The sequence below is a fragment of the Mus musculus genome, chromosome 8, assembly GCF_000001635.26.
Source record: "Mus musculus strain C57BL/6J chromosome 8, GRCm38.p6 C57BL/6J".
NCBI classification, from domain to species: domain Eukaryota; kingdom Metazoa; phylum Chordata; class Mammalia; order Rodentia; family Muridae; genus Mus; species Mus musculus.
In genome coordinates this window covers 102,720,052-102,734,828 of record NC_000074.6, presented here as the reverse complement: position 1 = coordinate 102,734,828, position 14,777 = coordinate 102,720,052, and the positions used below count along the sequence as shown (strand labels likewise).

The 14,777-nt window shown below is 39.8% G+C and overlaps 1 protein-coding gene across 4 annotated transcripts in view; it reads left to right on the top strand.

The window, feature by feature from the left end:
* The window catches only part of Cdh11 (cadherin 11), a 153,399-nt gene that overhangs the window by 50,665 nt on the left and 87,957 nt on the right, over window positions 1–14,777 (top strand). For 3 of the 4 annotated variants that reach the window (XM_030243272.1, NM_009866.5, XM_006530624.3), the window contains exon 2: window positions 14,299–14,416. The exons of the other annotated variant lie outside the window; for it this stretch is intronic. The gene's annotated coding sequence lies outside the window, so the exon portion shown is untranslated. The remainder of the gene's footprint in view (window positions 1–14,298; window positions 14,417–14,777) is intronic. 4 annotated transcript variants of the gene reach the window in all.

The following is a 14,777-nucleotide window of genomic DNA, read 5'->3' as shown; positions in this document are numbered from 1 at the left end:
GACCCAGATGACGGAAGGAAAGAGCTGACTCCCAAAAGTTGTTTTCTCACCATGAATGCAGCTGAATGTGTATTGACCACTGCCCCACCCCCACCCCCACACAAGAATATATAGAGGATTCTATTATGCACAACAATTATAGATGGCTAGTCAACCAAAGGCATTATAAAACCATAGCAAACAAAGGCAAGCAACATGGAGCCTGAGCACAGTGTACTGTAGATTGACATGCTTGCCAGGCCATGACACAGCATGCTGAGTTATGCAGAATAGAAAGCCTGGCTAGAAGTGAAAAGCCAACAAGTTTATGATAATGAAGAAAAAGATCTTAACCCAAAAGATGCTAACATCTAGAAGCCACAATGGAGAAAGCTTGTACTGATTAAATAGGACAAAGGAGTGAGACCCCCCCCCCCAGCTGTCTCCACCCCACCCTTGCTCTTGCAGTAGCTTTTAAGACATTTCTGGACTATTCACAATTACCAGGATCCATTTTTAAAATCACTGGATTATATCACCGAGTTGAAATTTGCTTTTAGATTTATCATGTCTCTCCCGCCTAAAGTCTGTGTCTCCCTGTATGTGGTTTACAGCAAATGCAGAACATTAAATAGCATGTGTTGCAGGAGCAATAAGTAAAGCAGAGGATAGAGCACCCCCCCCCCTTGCTTCACAACTCCATAAGGATTAGGTGGTTTGGAAATGGATAGGAAGAGGTTTCCTAAGTGCATATTCAAGGACCGAAGGTCTTATTGGCTGAGAGCAATTGCTGTAGGTAGAGGCTGTTGCCTCTCATCATACCATAGTCACTGAATATCAGCTGCTTCCTGGCATGTGTATCCCAGTGTAAATGGGTCCTAGAAAAGAAATCACAAGCCACTCTGTTTCCAAAAGCTTTCAAAACGTTCTCTGTATCCCTGATCACCTTCTAATTCTTGTCGGTTTGCAGGCTTGAGGAAGGTTTTAGAGGAAGAGTAACCTTCTTCTTTGATTCCCTAGCAAACTGACCAGTGTCTGACACCTGGTCGATGCTCAACATATGCTCATGGACAGGACGAAAAGTGCACATAGATGCTGTCTTTATGAGCAGGGTGTGCATAACGCTGTGTGTGTATTTGTGTGTGTCCTCATAATTTCTGAGGGTAGACTATCAGAAGGTGGTATTGTGTCAGTGTGTTAAAAACTAAAATTTTAAGAAGAAGGGAAAACGTTTTGTTTCATCCAGTAATGAAGGAAACATGGTGAAACAAGACACCAAACCTAGGAACTCAGTGGGTTTCTGGCCGAGTCAGGCTCAGGCTAAGGCTGAGGCTCACTTAGGTAGAGTCTCCCTCAGAGTCCTTATATACCAATTGTCAGGAACAGGAGCCCTGAATGAAGATTCCCTGGGTATGAGTTCCTATAGGCTATGAGCCTGGACTAAATACCATGTATAATCTTAGTTAACCCCACTTTCAAATAAGGACAATCATTTCAAATAGACAATCTATTAAAGTATGACATTTCACACAAGGCAGGGTGTACAAAATAGGAGACGTAAAATAGGACAAGTGCAATAGGAGACATTGGTGCTTTGCAACTCGGAGTGGTCTATGCAGCTCGCTAGCTCACGTCAGCATGCACTATTTCTGTGAGGATGGGCTTTGTCTTTCGTCTTTCTGGCAGCAGAAAGTTATTCAGTATCCTTCTCATTTCCCCTCACCTGAAACCGACTCCAGGTCCTCGCCCACCATAGTATGCAATGCCCCTTAATTTTGCTTTTGAAATGATGCTTGTTTTCAAGACTATCTACTTGAAAAGAAATGGGATAAATAAAACAGTGACATCAGCACCTAGTGCGGCTATAATCAGGCTGGACCTGGTGGAATGTCTCTGTCTCATTGAGTGAAGTAGCTCTTGAAACTGCATGGCTTTTGCTGAGAACAAGCATTGCATCAAAACCTCAGTCAAAGTTACTTAATGCTGTCATTTCCCCACCCTTATAATATTGTATTATATAGGGCACAACCATTTTTGGCACCGAATGTGTCTTTGTAGGTAGACTTAAAGTCTCTTTGGGATAAAACAGGGAATGTTATAAATGCTCAATGTGAATTTTAAGGGAAGAAGAGCATAGGGTGAACTCTGAGCTCTGTAATGTCCAACCTAGTTTCTTATTTATGGAGACCTAGTTTAGTGCAGTTCTTACACTCTGCTCTCTCCCCTGTCACTAGGTCAGGACTGACATTGCCTCTGCCTATAATTCTTTTTCTTTCTGTCCTCAGAAGAGAACTGCCATCCTTCCCAGTGGTCCCTTTAGACATCTCGTGGCCTGGGATGCTAATGAGGCCAAGGTACAGAGATTTGGGGATACTAGATGCAGAGTCTCTGGTCACTGAGATAACTGCAGTTTCTTCTCATATACCCTCTCTCTATACCTGTTTCTACCCCTTACAAATAAACACTGAGTGATAGATCGACCAGTGTTTCCCAACTCTGTCTCCTTTGTTATTCACTCAATACTGTCTTTGTGCTCATTCTCTTTAAGTATCTTTGAAGAAAATTATATTATTCTCATTTATGGGAAACTAGCAACTGCTGTTAGCCAAACCACTAGATATAACTAAAAAGCTGTATAACTGAATTAATTCTGAGCCCCAGGCTGCCTTCTCTCTTTGTCACAAAACAGAAGTCTTAGAAATCGGGGCAAGAGAATACTTTATGTAGGGATCAGAATTCAAAGAATAGTAAAGGTTACAGTTAAATCTTGGTTAGTGGCTAACTAAGGTCAACAAATATTGCTCTTTGTTAGGGACCCTATACAATAAGGCATTGTACTAGCTCATTTTTATAGTGACTTTGTAGCAGGAAAAGTTTCTGATAATGTCAATTAATATTTATTAAGCAATGTCTTTGTCCTAGAAACAAGAGTATAATTTATAGACCTCATCTCCTTTGCCTCAGTACAGCTCTGTGAGGCTTATGATATCTGTTTGGTTGGTATTGTAAGAGATGGTGTCCCAGGTCAGAACTGGTGAGTGGTAGAATCCCAGAGGAGAACCTGTCTGTATCTCTTGTTGAGATCTCCAACTGCCTATAATTTATAGACAGTAGGTCACCATCACCATATCTTTGTCCCTTCACTGTAGTCTGCTTCCTGGAAACAAGCATGTTTTGTTTGAATGATGGAGTTTTGTATGCTTTCTCTGAGGCCAGCCTTTTGTCTATGACTCTGAAGATTGAACACCTGTATGTGCTGCATGTCGCCTGGAAGCTGAATCATAGCCCCTACCACCTTCCCCTTACAGTCCTTTTCTTGTTCAATATCCCTTAAAGATTGCCCTCCTTGTGATATTGGGATTGTCTCAACTCATGTTGAACACTGGGGAGGCACAATCCGTTAAAACACTGGTGGATTTCTTTTAGTCAAGAAAACTGATGGTAATAATCGAGGAGGAGAGATACTTACCATCACGTTTATCACGGTACTCAGAGTCAAATTAACTTGGCAACTTACTGGATAGAGAAACTGGCTTAAGTATCTACAAATATTAACAATCAAATTAGGAGTAGCACCCCTGCTGTGTATGCACAGTTTCACGTATCAATTATCCATCAATCTAGCATCTAGATATCAAACAATACATCAATGACGAGAGCACGTTAGGAACAACTGACTTAAATCCAGCCTACCTCTCTTGGCTGAAGATATGAGATAAAGCACCCAGTGAGTGTTGTGGTGGAAGGATTTCAAGAAGCTTCCAGCCTCAGACTTAAATAAAGCTCCTTCCACTATGAGAAGGATTTCTTTCCTGCCAGTCCTACAAAGAGAGTAGTTGCAGCCCCATCTGATGACATGACACAGCTCTACACAACTGCAGAACATGGTTTTTGTTTTTGTTTTTTTCTCAGGAAGTTTTGTTTTTATTTCCTCATTCTCAGTTCTTAACAATATTCTTAAAAGCAGGCACCACTTTTAACAAAACAATAGCTATAAAAGAAGAAAATGTCAGGGGGAACTCTGAGGATACCTTGGCATTCATGCAGGTACCTTGGAGGTAAGTCTTGAGGGAATCATCCTAGATAAAGCTTCCTAGGAGGGTAGTAGCTTAATGCTATTGTCACGTGACTTTGTCCAGCACCTTCGGGAGCAGCAGATGTATTCTTTCCAGTGAAGTATGCTATTCCACTGACAACGTTCAGCAGACCACAACTGCAACATTTAACAGTACTGTTCACCCTAAGACCCAGGCTCCCCACTGGATTCCTTCTCTGGGGAATATCACTTTCAGTGGCCAAATTCATATTTGTGTGTGAAGATGACAAGCATTCATTCACGGAAGCTCTTCCAAAGCAAAGGTGCTTTAGTAAGAAAATGGTGTCAAGCACTCACTGTCCCCTTACCAGCTTTCCTGTCTAGATGATGTTTGTGATTGCTTACCTTGAGCCTTTATCAACCTGATAGACAATGCATGAGAAAACAAGCAAGCATTTTTGCCTTTGTGAACTTACAGACAATTGGAGTTCGCAAAGCTTTTGTTCTCAGGTCATCTTAGTAGAGTTGACTAATAAGATAGCTGTTTGCTTTTTCCAGTTATGTATTTATTTTATTTGACAGGCAGTGAAGGTTAAAGGGGAACTTTGGGGTGGCAGTTCGTTCTTTTTACCATGTAGCTTCTGGGAATGGACCTTAGCAGCAAGCAGTTTTACCTGCTGAGCAAGCCCAGGTTAGCGTCTCAGTGTGGAAGGATGATGCCACTTAATTTTGAATATCTTTATTGTATTTCTTTCTAAACATTATATCTCCAAAGGCAACTCCTATCAATGTATCTTAAATTGGTCATATTGCTATGGAAGCTACAATCTCCCTTTTTTCTGATGAGAAAATAGTACCAGGCTGTGACTGTTTGGGCTAAAACACTGAAGTGTGAGCATGTGTTTCACAATGACTCTCTGACGATGAACATTGTTGCCTGCCTTATTTAAAAGTTTGCAGATAATTTGGTGTTGTGTTTTTGTGGGGGTTGCCCATGTCTTACCAAATGTTAGAGACACTGTCTCTGGTCTTGAGGGTGTTTAAAAGTTGGTTCTTCACTGTATTTGTGAGTTTCAGTGTGCTAGTCCACTTAGCTAATATGGTTCTTAGTCATTTTAAAAATGACATCAGTAGAGAACTTCCCTCAAATCATTGCCCTAATTTATATCTAAAGAATACCGCTGATGAATACAATTTGATAGAATTAAATGAATTGCTGTAGCTTGAAACAACCTGTGTCTGGGTCCTAGGCTCTGCTTTTGGCATTTGATTGATGGAAAATCCAGATATCTTTTTGTACCTCAGTTTCCAAGCTATGAAATAGAGGAAACATGGAACTTGACTACAAAAATCTTGCAAGAATATCTGTGTGTGTGTGTTTGTGTGTGTGTGTATATGTGTGTGTGTGTGTGTGTGTATACACATATATATGTATATATACATATATATATATATATATATATATATATATATATATGCAGACAAGTACTTAGCCTACCATCAATGAGTTGCAGACAATCAATAAATGTTATCAATTTTCAGTGCCTATTTGGATTAAGCTGAGTCTAAATAACTCATACCTAAAATTCCTGAGAGAATTCATGCCACCTATCATGTATCAGATTCCCACAGAGTTGAAATGCCTCACTTGGAAATAATTTTCTAAATTCAGTATTGGCAAAAGCACTGGCATTTAATGCAAATAAGAACATGCCTGTTGTTTGGGCACTTTTTATTATAAAAGCCATGGTTTTGTTTTGATAAACGACAAGGACAAACCTCATAGTGTAATGTTCCATTATTAAGGATGAGTAGTTTGAACATGATCATAGTTCTTGGACCTAATCACAAGTTATTACTGTCATCTAATACATACATGGGAAATATTTTAGTCACACACATATGTGTACATACATATAAATACATTTGTTCTCACTCTGATTTTTCCTACTGTCATTTATTAGGTACTACAGTAAGTGAGCCTTAAAGAGGACAATGAAAATGAGTGCAAGATGCATTGCTGCCTTCAGGTAGCTTACAGTTTCTTTGGGTGCAAAGTTGTGAAGGGAAGATAGCTACAATCACAAAGACTTTCTGTCTGTAAGACAATTAAAAAGGCATAGGATGTAGTAAGGAACTCCAGTGTGGAATACTAAGAGGATTCTGAAGTTCTTTGAGTTAGCGTGATGAAGTCATGTGAAGGTCCAGTGATGTGCCACCAACAGTGACTGAAGAGTTTAGATAAGAAACAGCATGGCCAGAAATGCACAGAGGCTGTCAGTCACCAAGCCATAGAACAGGACTTCCTCATGCAAAAGGTATGGTGGGGAGGTGAGGCTGAGACAGACTCAGGAACAAATACCTCCCAATCTGTAAAGAAACTGCTGAATGGGGCTTAGAAATGGGACGATGGCTATGAGTACTTGCTGTTCTTCTAGAGGATGCTCGTTCGGTTTTCTATCAGGAATCTTACAACCATTTGCAATTGTAGCTCCAAGGAAACTGATGCCTTCATCTGACTTCTTTAGTCACCTGCACACATAGGGTGCACATACAAACAAGTAGGTATACACATATGTACATGAATAATTGTTAAAAAAGAATTACCTGAATATTTTAATATCTTCATATACACATATTTGTATGTGTTAGATAGGGCATTCTCTCTCTCTCTCTCTCTTTCTCTCTCTCTCTCTCTCTCTCTCTCTCTCTCCCTCCCTCCCTCCCTCCCTCCCTCTCTCTCTCTCTCTCTCTCTCTCTCTCTCTCTCTCTCTCTCTCTCTCTGTGTGTGTGTGTTTCTGTGTTCATATACACATGTACATGATCTGCATTTCTAGCTGGTAATGTCTGTTTTTCTATATGCATATTTTCACGTTATTTCATTTATGACAGAGCCAAGCTAGCAAAATAAGACAAACTATACAAATAATAAGAGGTGCTGCAAAAGACATATTGATTATGTATATGTGTTTGCCTTGTTCACAGCAGTAATTCTCCATTAAATCTTATTAATAAACTGTACAGGTGTCTTAAACTTGATTATGTTACTTATCAGAGTTTTGCTTTTCAGTGTAAGAATAAAATGTGTCGTAGACAAAGAGTTTTAATTTCATTATATTGTAGGGTTCTCAGGTGGTATAACTACAGGAATAGGTTCAGTCATTGTGTATCACTTTATGGTGATTATTCTGAAACAGCACGCTAACATATTATGGATTCCCCTTTTCTTCCTCCTCCTCCTCCTCCTCCTCCTCCTCCTCCTCCTCCTCCTCCTCCTCCTCCTCCTCCTCCTCCTCCTCCTCCCCTTCCCAATTGTAACCCAAACATCAGGATGGAGTAAAAAGGCAGAGCCTTGGGAGTTAGAGAACTCTAGATAGGAATTCTCATTGTGCTAATTTGCCAGTCTATCTTGGGTAAGTTTTTAGACTCCTCTGAAGTCTGCATTCTTTCTCTTTTTGAAGCTGGGGTGAGATAAGGAAGCCTCCCAACACCTGGCCTCCCAACACCTGGCCTCCCAACACCTGGCCAAGCCTTCTTGGAAACATTGATTAAAAGTAAATGCATGCAACAAAACATACCTTGTCCAAGGCAATAGTATCAGGAATCTACATTCCTTGGAAAATGATGCCACATCACCTGGCATGGAATTGTTAATATGCTAAAGAGAGAAAGTGAAACTATAATTTGGGCAAGAAATTGTAGTGGACATGTAGAGGAACCGGCGCCTACCTCCTACTAGAATACTGATTGTTTATTCACTTCTCAAAGGTATTACAAAGGCTGTGAATATTTATTTAGTTCTGCTCCCAATAGCCTTTCTAATAGGGAATTATTTGGGTACAATGAAAGACATTTGTAAATGCGACTGATAAGACTGCCATTGGACAAGGAGTGTTTTGTTGGACACAAGAATTCTATTATCCCTGGCTTCAGTTGTCAAGTGCCCGGGGAACCCAGAATTTATGGTAGCAGCACAATGGGCCTTTCAGGGCCCAGCGAAAGAGCTGTGAGATCCTGCTCCATGGCTTTTCAGGGCTTCTAATCTTTTTATCGGGCCAGGACAATGCCGGATTCAGCTGCTGCCTGAGCCTCCTGACTGTCCATTGGCCATCAGGTATTGTGCAGTAATTACCATGGTGACAATGGACTCTCTTCTACGCCTGTCCATTGGCTCCTTAGAAAACAGCAAACGTTGTCACTTTGTATTAGGTGCTTCTAAAGGCATGGCTTACTTAGGAAAATGACTGAAAGGGCCGAAAGATAATCGTGTTACAAGTTTCATTTAAAAGGCTGCTGTGTCAAAACCATTTGGAGCCCAGGAACTTTTGGTCGATGGTTTCTTGTAATTACAGTTACTTGTTGGACAGCATCTCAGGTTCTGTCAATGAGGAACCAACTTGAGAGACTTCACATGGGCCATGAACCATTCGCTGCTGGCAAGCCCCTAAACACAGAGTGGGAGCAAAGGTCTAAGTAGAGACAATGAATATCATAGCCACATTAAAACTCCTTGAGCCTTGGTTTCTTTATATGACAAAAAAAAAAAATGGCAACTGTGATGCTCAGAGATGGATATTAGTTACATTTTGTATGATTGCAAATGTCCTCTATAAATGCTGATGTATCTCCTGATGAGCTCTATTCAAAGATATACTGAAATATAAAACAACATATGTAAAATCACAACGTGTATCTGTCTTTTGATAATCACAGCTCATGATTTTTAATTGAGGTTCTGAATCCATTCTTACTAATTTTTTTGTAGTAATAATAATCCTCCACAGTTGTTACTATCTACATTTTATATAGGAAAAAAAAGGCCTCAGACAGTTACTGCTTATTCAAATTCAGTATAGTTTAGCAGAGGTAAAAACCTGGGCTTTAAGTCAGGTTTTCACACAGTGCCTCTCTCTTTTAAAAATTCATAATTGACTGGCTTATCTTACAAAATATGCTTCGACATATGGTTTGGGGACTTTGGCAATAACAAGAAAGAAAAACACCCAGTGGTAATTATTAATGGTGCTTAATCATCACTTTGACAATGTTGAGAACATGTAACACCCTAAAAAGCCATAAGCTCCCATCTGTAGATGCCCAGAGCATGCTGCACTTATCGAGTCCCTTCTGCTGCTTGCTGAGCAAGAAAACCACAGAGCAGGATCTGTCACATGCGCCTAGTCCTGGCTTCTAGACCATAGCAGAGTGTAGTCCTGACAGCTGCTTCACAGCCTGCATTTTAACTTTTTAACTTAAGCTTTTGCATTGGTGACCTGGGGAGGCTTAGTCATCATTTGTTTTGATCAGCTCAGTTCTTTGCAGCATGCTTATACCAAAAGCAGAAACTATCGTTGGAATGCACAGCAGGGACAGGCCCTACTGTCTCTTAGAATCAGCTCAGGTGTTGAGACTCTTATTGGGTAGGAGGAGGAGTGGATTTGTTGAAAACCTGGTCCAGCTCTGCTATTTCCTTGCTTTGCACTTGGGCATTCACTACAAAGCCTCAATGTCTGTCTGTATCTATGAAATGGGGTTTCATTAGCATCTTCCCTATTTATTTGGTCCCCTCAATGGCAATGCTCCCTTTCAGTTCATGTTCTAGCCAATGAATTCTATGCTCATGGTACATACGGACATAGGTTTTAAGATGCACTGGAGTAAGTGAAGAAAGCTACTTTTAATATATTCTACACATACTTTTATTCACTCTTCTGTTTATATAACATGGTTGGTTTTCACCACTTTTCTGTTGAAGGAGCTTTAAGCATATACCTACCCTGGTAGAGATTATATTCTAGAAGAAGACCTCCACTAGAAATGATTCAGAACTTAGGGGTCCTTACTGCACTTGTGTAATTCAGGTATTCAGTTCCCATCACCCATGTCAGAAGAATTGGAACTCCCTCAAGCTCCAGTTCCAAGGTATATGATGCCCTTTACCAGAGTCTGCAGGTACTGCCTCATTCATGATCTACATACAGGTACACAAAGACACACAGAAACCTGAACACATATGTTAGAAATTGAACCCAAAGTCTCAGAAAAGAATTCACACAGGGTAATCGATTAGCTGTGGCATGCTTCTAGAGATCTGGAAAAGAAAAGGTCATGACTGAGTATAAACCAAATCTTTACATTTGGGCTTTTCTCAAGCTATTATAACTTTAGACATTCATCTAACCATCCATCCATCCATCCATCCATCCATCCATCCATCCATCCATTCATCCATCCACCCACCCATCAATATTTTGAGATAGGGTCTCCTGTTGAAGTCAAAGTTTATATCAAATTCACTATCTTCTGTTCCAGACTCCTGAGTATACAAATTGTCTGCCTTCCTATCTATGTTTGGCTGAGCAGTCTTGATTTTAGTGTGTGTGTATAGTGTTTCCCCATTAGTCTATAGTGCTCAGGTCTTCCTGTTCCTGATCATCCCTGTCTCTCTGAAGTAATATGTGCCATTTGATGTCTGTGTTCCTAAGAGCTTTAGTCATGTTGGTGGCCATGCATAGCAACAAAGGGAGATGCTAGAGCACTAGGTGACTGCACTGGAAGGGGGCTCTGCTGACTCCTAGGCTTGTGATATGAAAGAGGAACAGTTTAGTACTGGCATGATGTGGAGGGAGCAAGGCTGGTTTCAGGAGAACAGAAGGCACCACTCCATTCCAGGTCAGTGTGCCTAGGAGTGTATGCAAAATGACAAAATATGAGCAAGAAGACTTGTGCAGAGGGAAAAGATGTAGCATAAACACTGAAAGCCAGCTCAGATCCAGCAACATTGCCAAAAAAAAAAGTCAAGAGTTTAAAGTATTCATATTTATCCTTTTTTATACAAGGGACATGTCATAGCTGGAAGAAAACCCTTTTCACAGAGATCTTAGCTCCTTACAATGTATTGCAGCTAACAGAATTCTAAATATTTGATAATGTGTCACTTTTATTGTTGTTTCTTCCAAAAGTCTGATCTTGAGTGAAAGGCATTTCATATGGAACAGCCTTCAAGGAGGTGAAAAAGCAGGTCAAAGTGAAGGCTCTGTGGTGGTCTCCATAGATTAAATAGTTAATGCTTTACAAATAGTGTCAGCCAAAGAGTACACTGTTTGCATTGTTAGCCTGGAGAATGAAGACAGAAGGAATAAGTGCCTGAGGATTTTCCTGATAGATTCTGACCCCGTCTGTCTTGTTCTTGGCTGTGATGCTCCGCAGTGGTCTTACTCTACTGAATTGGGCATTGAGATACCGATTTTGTTATCTTTAACATAAGATAATGTATCACATGGTTTGGGAAAATGGCCTTCTCATACTGCTCATATCATTTTAATAATCTCTTAGCATATAATCACTAACGTCATATTCAGCAATGTATTGAATGATATTGCATAATTACCTTGCACAGTGCTGAGTTGTGTGAATACATTCAGACACTACTGTACTTGGAATCTCTCAGGTCCTGCAATTAGATACGTAAAATCACATAAAGGTTTGTAAAGGCCCGAAAGTAAGTTAAAATTGGCATCTTCATTCATGGGTGTCTGGGACAAATGGAGATAGGAAGGTGCTTTTTCTCTATTTGACTGTCTAGATGTCTGCCTATGCTGACTGCTCTGGGCAAAGTAGCATACATAGTGCCTGCCTCCAAGCAGGAAACTCAGGATGAATGTAGTAGTGGCGTTGGTTCCTGATGTGACTGTTCTCTTGCCTTGCTCATTTCTTTAATTTTCCTAACAGAATATACACACAGAAGACAGAGAGAGTTGGAGATAGGAATATACAGAGAGATGGCAGTGGAGGCAGGGAAGGAAAGAGAAAGAGAGACAGGCTATATATTCTCTTATACATGGATGCTAATCTCATGATGCCAGTCAAACCACCTAAATTTTTCCCAAAGGAGGTACCAGAGTTCAAATCCATATTGATTTTTTGGGGTGTGTTACAAACTTTCAACCTAAGATATGCATGTCCTTTTCACATGTAAAATAAAATTATTCAATTTGAACTGCTCTTTAAATCTGACTCGTTTTAACACCAATTTAGTATTGGTTTATTTCTATTGAAAATAGATTTTTACATAATATAGTCTGATTATGGTTCCCCTCCTCCAAGTCCACCCAGATCCTTTCTATTTCCCTTCCTACCCAAATCCACACCTTTTCTTTCTCTCTCATTAAAATACATATGGCAAAAAGATAAGTAAATAAAATAAAAACATATAAAACGAAATAGAACAAAACAGACAATCAGAAGAAAATATGCCCATGAAACTCATATGGGCATGCTGCCAGGTATGAGGCTGGCCTTAAGATTTGTTTGTATACCCAGAGAGACTCTATGGAGAAAGCCAATTTTTCTTTTGTGAGCAATTATCAATTAGAGATGGCTTTTGGGTTAAACATTAGGGCTATGAGCCATTTCACCTCTCAGGACTGGAACCCTATCTGGTTCAGACCTGAGTATATCCTGTGCTTACTGTCACAGTCTCTGTGACTTCATATGTGCATGGATACTGTTTTTAGAAGATCTCGTTTCCTTGGTGCCCTCATTCTCTCTGGCTCTTAAAATCTTTCTACCTTGTCTTTCTCAGGGTTCCCTGAACCCTAAGTGGTGGCAGGGGATGGAGTAACACTAATTTTATAGTTCCACCTCTCATTGAAATTTTATCTATATCAAACATGGAGGAGCCAAATTAAAGTTAATCTTGAAGCCAAATCCCCTGTAGCTGTAATTTGTGGACCCAAATGAATTATGTGTTTCCATCATACAATGGGGTGAGGAATAGGGAAGACAGACATTCTCATTCCAAGAGAAAGAAATCATAAGGAAGAAATGATTGATGGGTCCCATACAAGTCTCAACTTAGGAAGAGAAACTAGTAGTTATGAAGGCTTAAGAAAAATTCATTTTAGTATGAAAGCTCTGCTTTTTAGATCTATTTAGTAAATGTCCCTCCCTTGAGGTTCATTTGCTGTCAGTTTACTGGTTCCCAGGGACGGCTGATATCTGGGTCCTGAGATCTACATGTGTGACTTATTACTGGCATCAATTTTCCTGCCCAGCTATAATATGCCTTAGAGTTGCCTAATCTATCAGCTTCCGGTTATGTGAATGTCTCCATGCATGTCCAGGATAAACCCAGGGTTTCCAAATCTATGCCATCCTGAGTATCTCACACAGTAAAACAATTCTATTTTTCTTGTTGCTACCATCTCTCAGACAAGATGCTAGAAGCACATTGTAGAAGATTTAAATTTCATCTGAATTCTTTCAGTGAAGAATTTATATTGTTTTGTCTGTTTAATTTTGTTTGAGGGTGCTGTATTAAGGAGAATAATAGGGTTAAGGATGCATGCATAGAGCATGGAAAAGTAGATTTAAAATAAATGTCGTACAATTAATAAAGTCAATGACTATTCTGATTAAGGTTCCTGAGCAATCCGAGTTGATCATCAAAGGTAAATATTCTAGAATTGAAGAACATTCAAGAGCATTTGTAGATTGCAGTCTTAGGAATGCACCTTCCTAAGTTCTGTGTCTCAGTTTTAAAAGACCACAGCTGTTTAGACATTCCATCCATTTTTCTCTATTCATTCAACTAGTAGATGAATAGCTGCTCTGGGTTAGGGAATGTCTAAGAAGACATTTCAGTAGATACAAAGCTCCATCAGACCAGTAGCTAGGCAGAACACAGCTCCAAGTAGAAGATCCAGATTTTGTTGTTGAGATGGGGGAAATGCAAGCGTGTGGAAGACTGACAAGCGTGTTCAACCTTGTGCTTTGATCTTGTCGAATGTGGACGACTATGCTAACCACTTCTGTTCCTTGTCCTTGAGTGGATCATCCCATGAGGACCTTCCAGCTCTGGAGAGCTCTCCTACTCACTTTAGAAGGAAATGCATGACTGTCGCTTACTAGAAAATTGTCCCTGAATCCTTCCCATCAGCCCTGTTGGGGTTATGTCATTTCTAGAGTGGGTGCTTGTGACATTCACAGCACAAGCATTTGAAGAGTTCCCTTAGATTTTCTTTTTGTTATCAAACACATATGTGGCTAGTCACATTACCCTGGCAATTCTAAATCCACAAGTTCCTCTCAATTTCCATATCATTGCAGTAGCTCATTTATATGTTATTTGTATTCCTAGGCTATTGTCTTCAAGGAGAAAAGTTTATCTTATGCAATTGTCTATACCCAATATAAAGTAGTGGATCATTTTACTAACTTTCACGACATATATATTACTAATGGTGCTTCTTTTTTTTTTTTTTTTACTTTTTTTTTTTCAGAAATTACTGTGCTTTGTGGCCCTTTGAAGACATTCAGTTCTGTTATTTATTGAATGACCAATCAGATGGGTGGAGCATGTTATAGGAATTGGCAGCAGGTATCCAATGGGTGAAGAAGGTAAGATGGACCAGTGGTACTGAGGGATTCACATGCTACTATGTTTGTAGATATGGCAGTTATGCCTACCATTTAAAGTCCTTGTATCTGGCTTGATCTGGAATTTCACCAAATTCAAAGTAGCATTTTAGGAGGAAGCAATCCCTGTCTTCTTGGCTTTACGGAGACAATTCAATCTTGTTTTGATTGGTTTCTTTTTATTGTGTACCTTTTGATGCCCCTCTGGGGAGGACAATCAGGTTTTGGGGGTTTTTTGTTTGTTTGGTTGTTTTTGTTTTGTTTTGATGCAATCTGATATGGGAGCAAGGAAAGGGATTAAAGCTGGTAATTCTTTGATAAGGACATATCTTGATAGTCTATG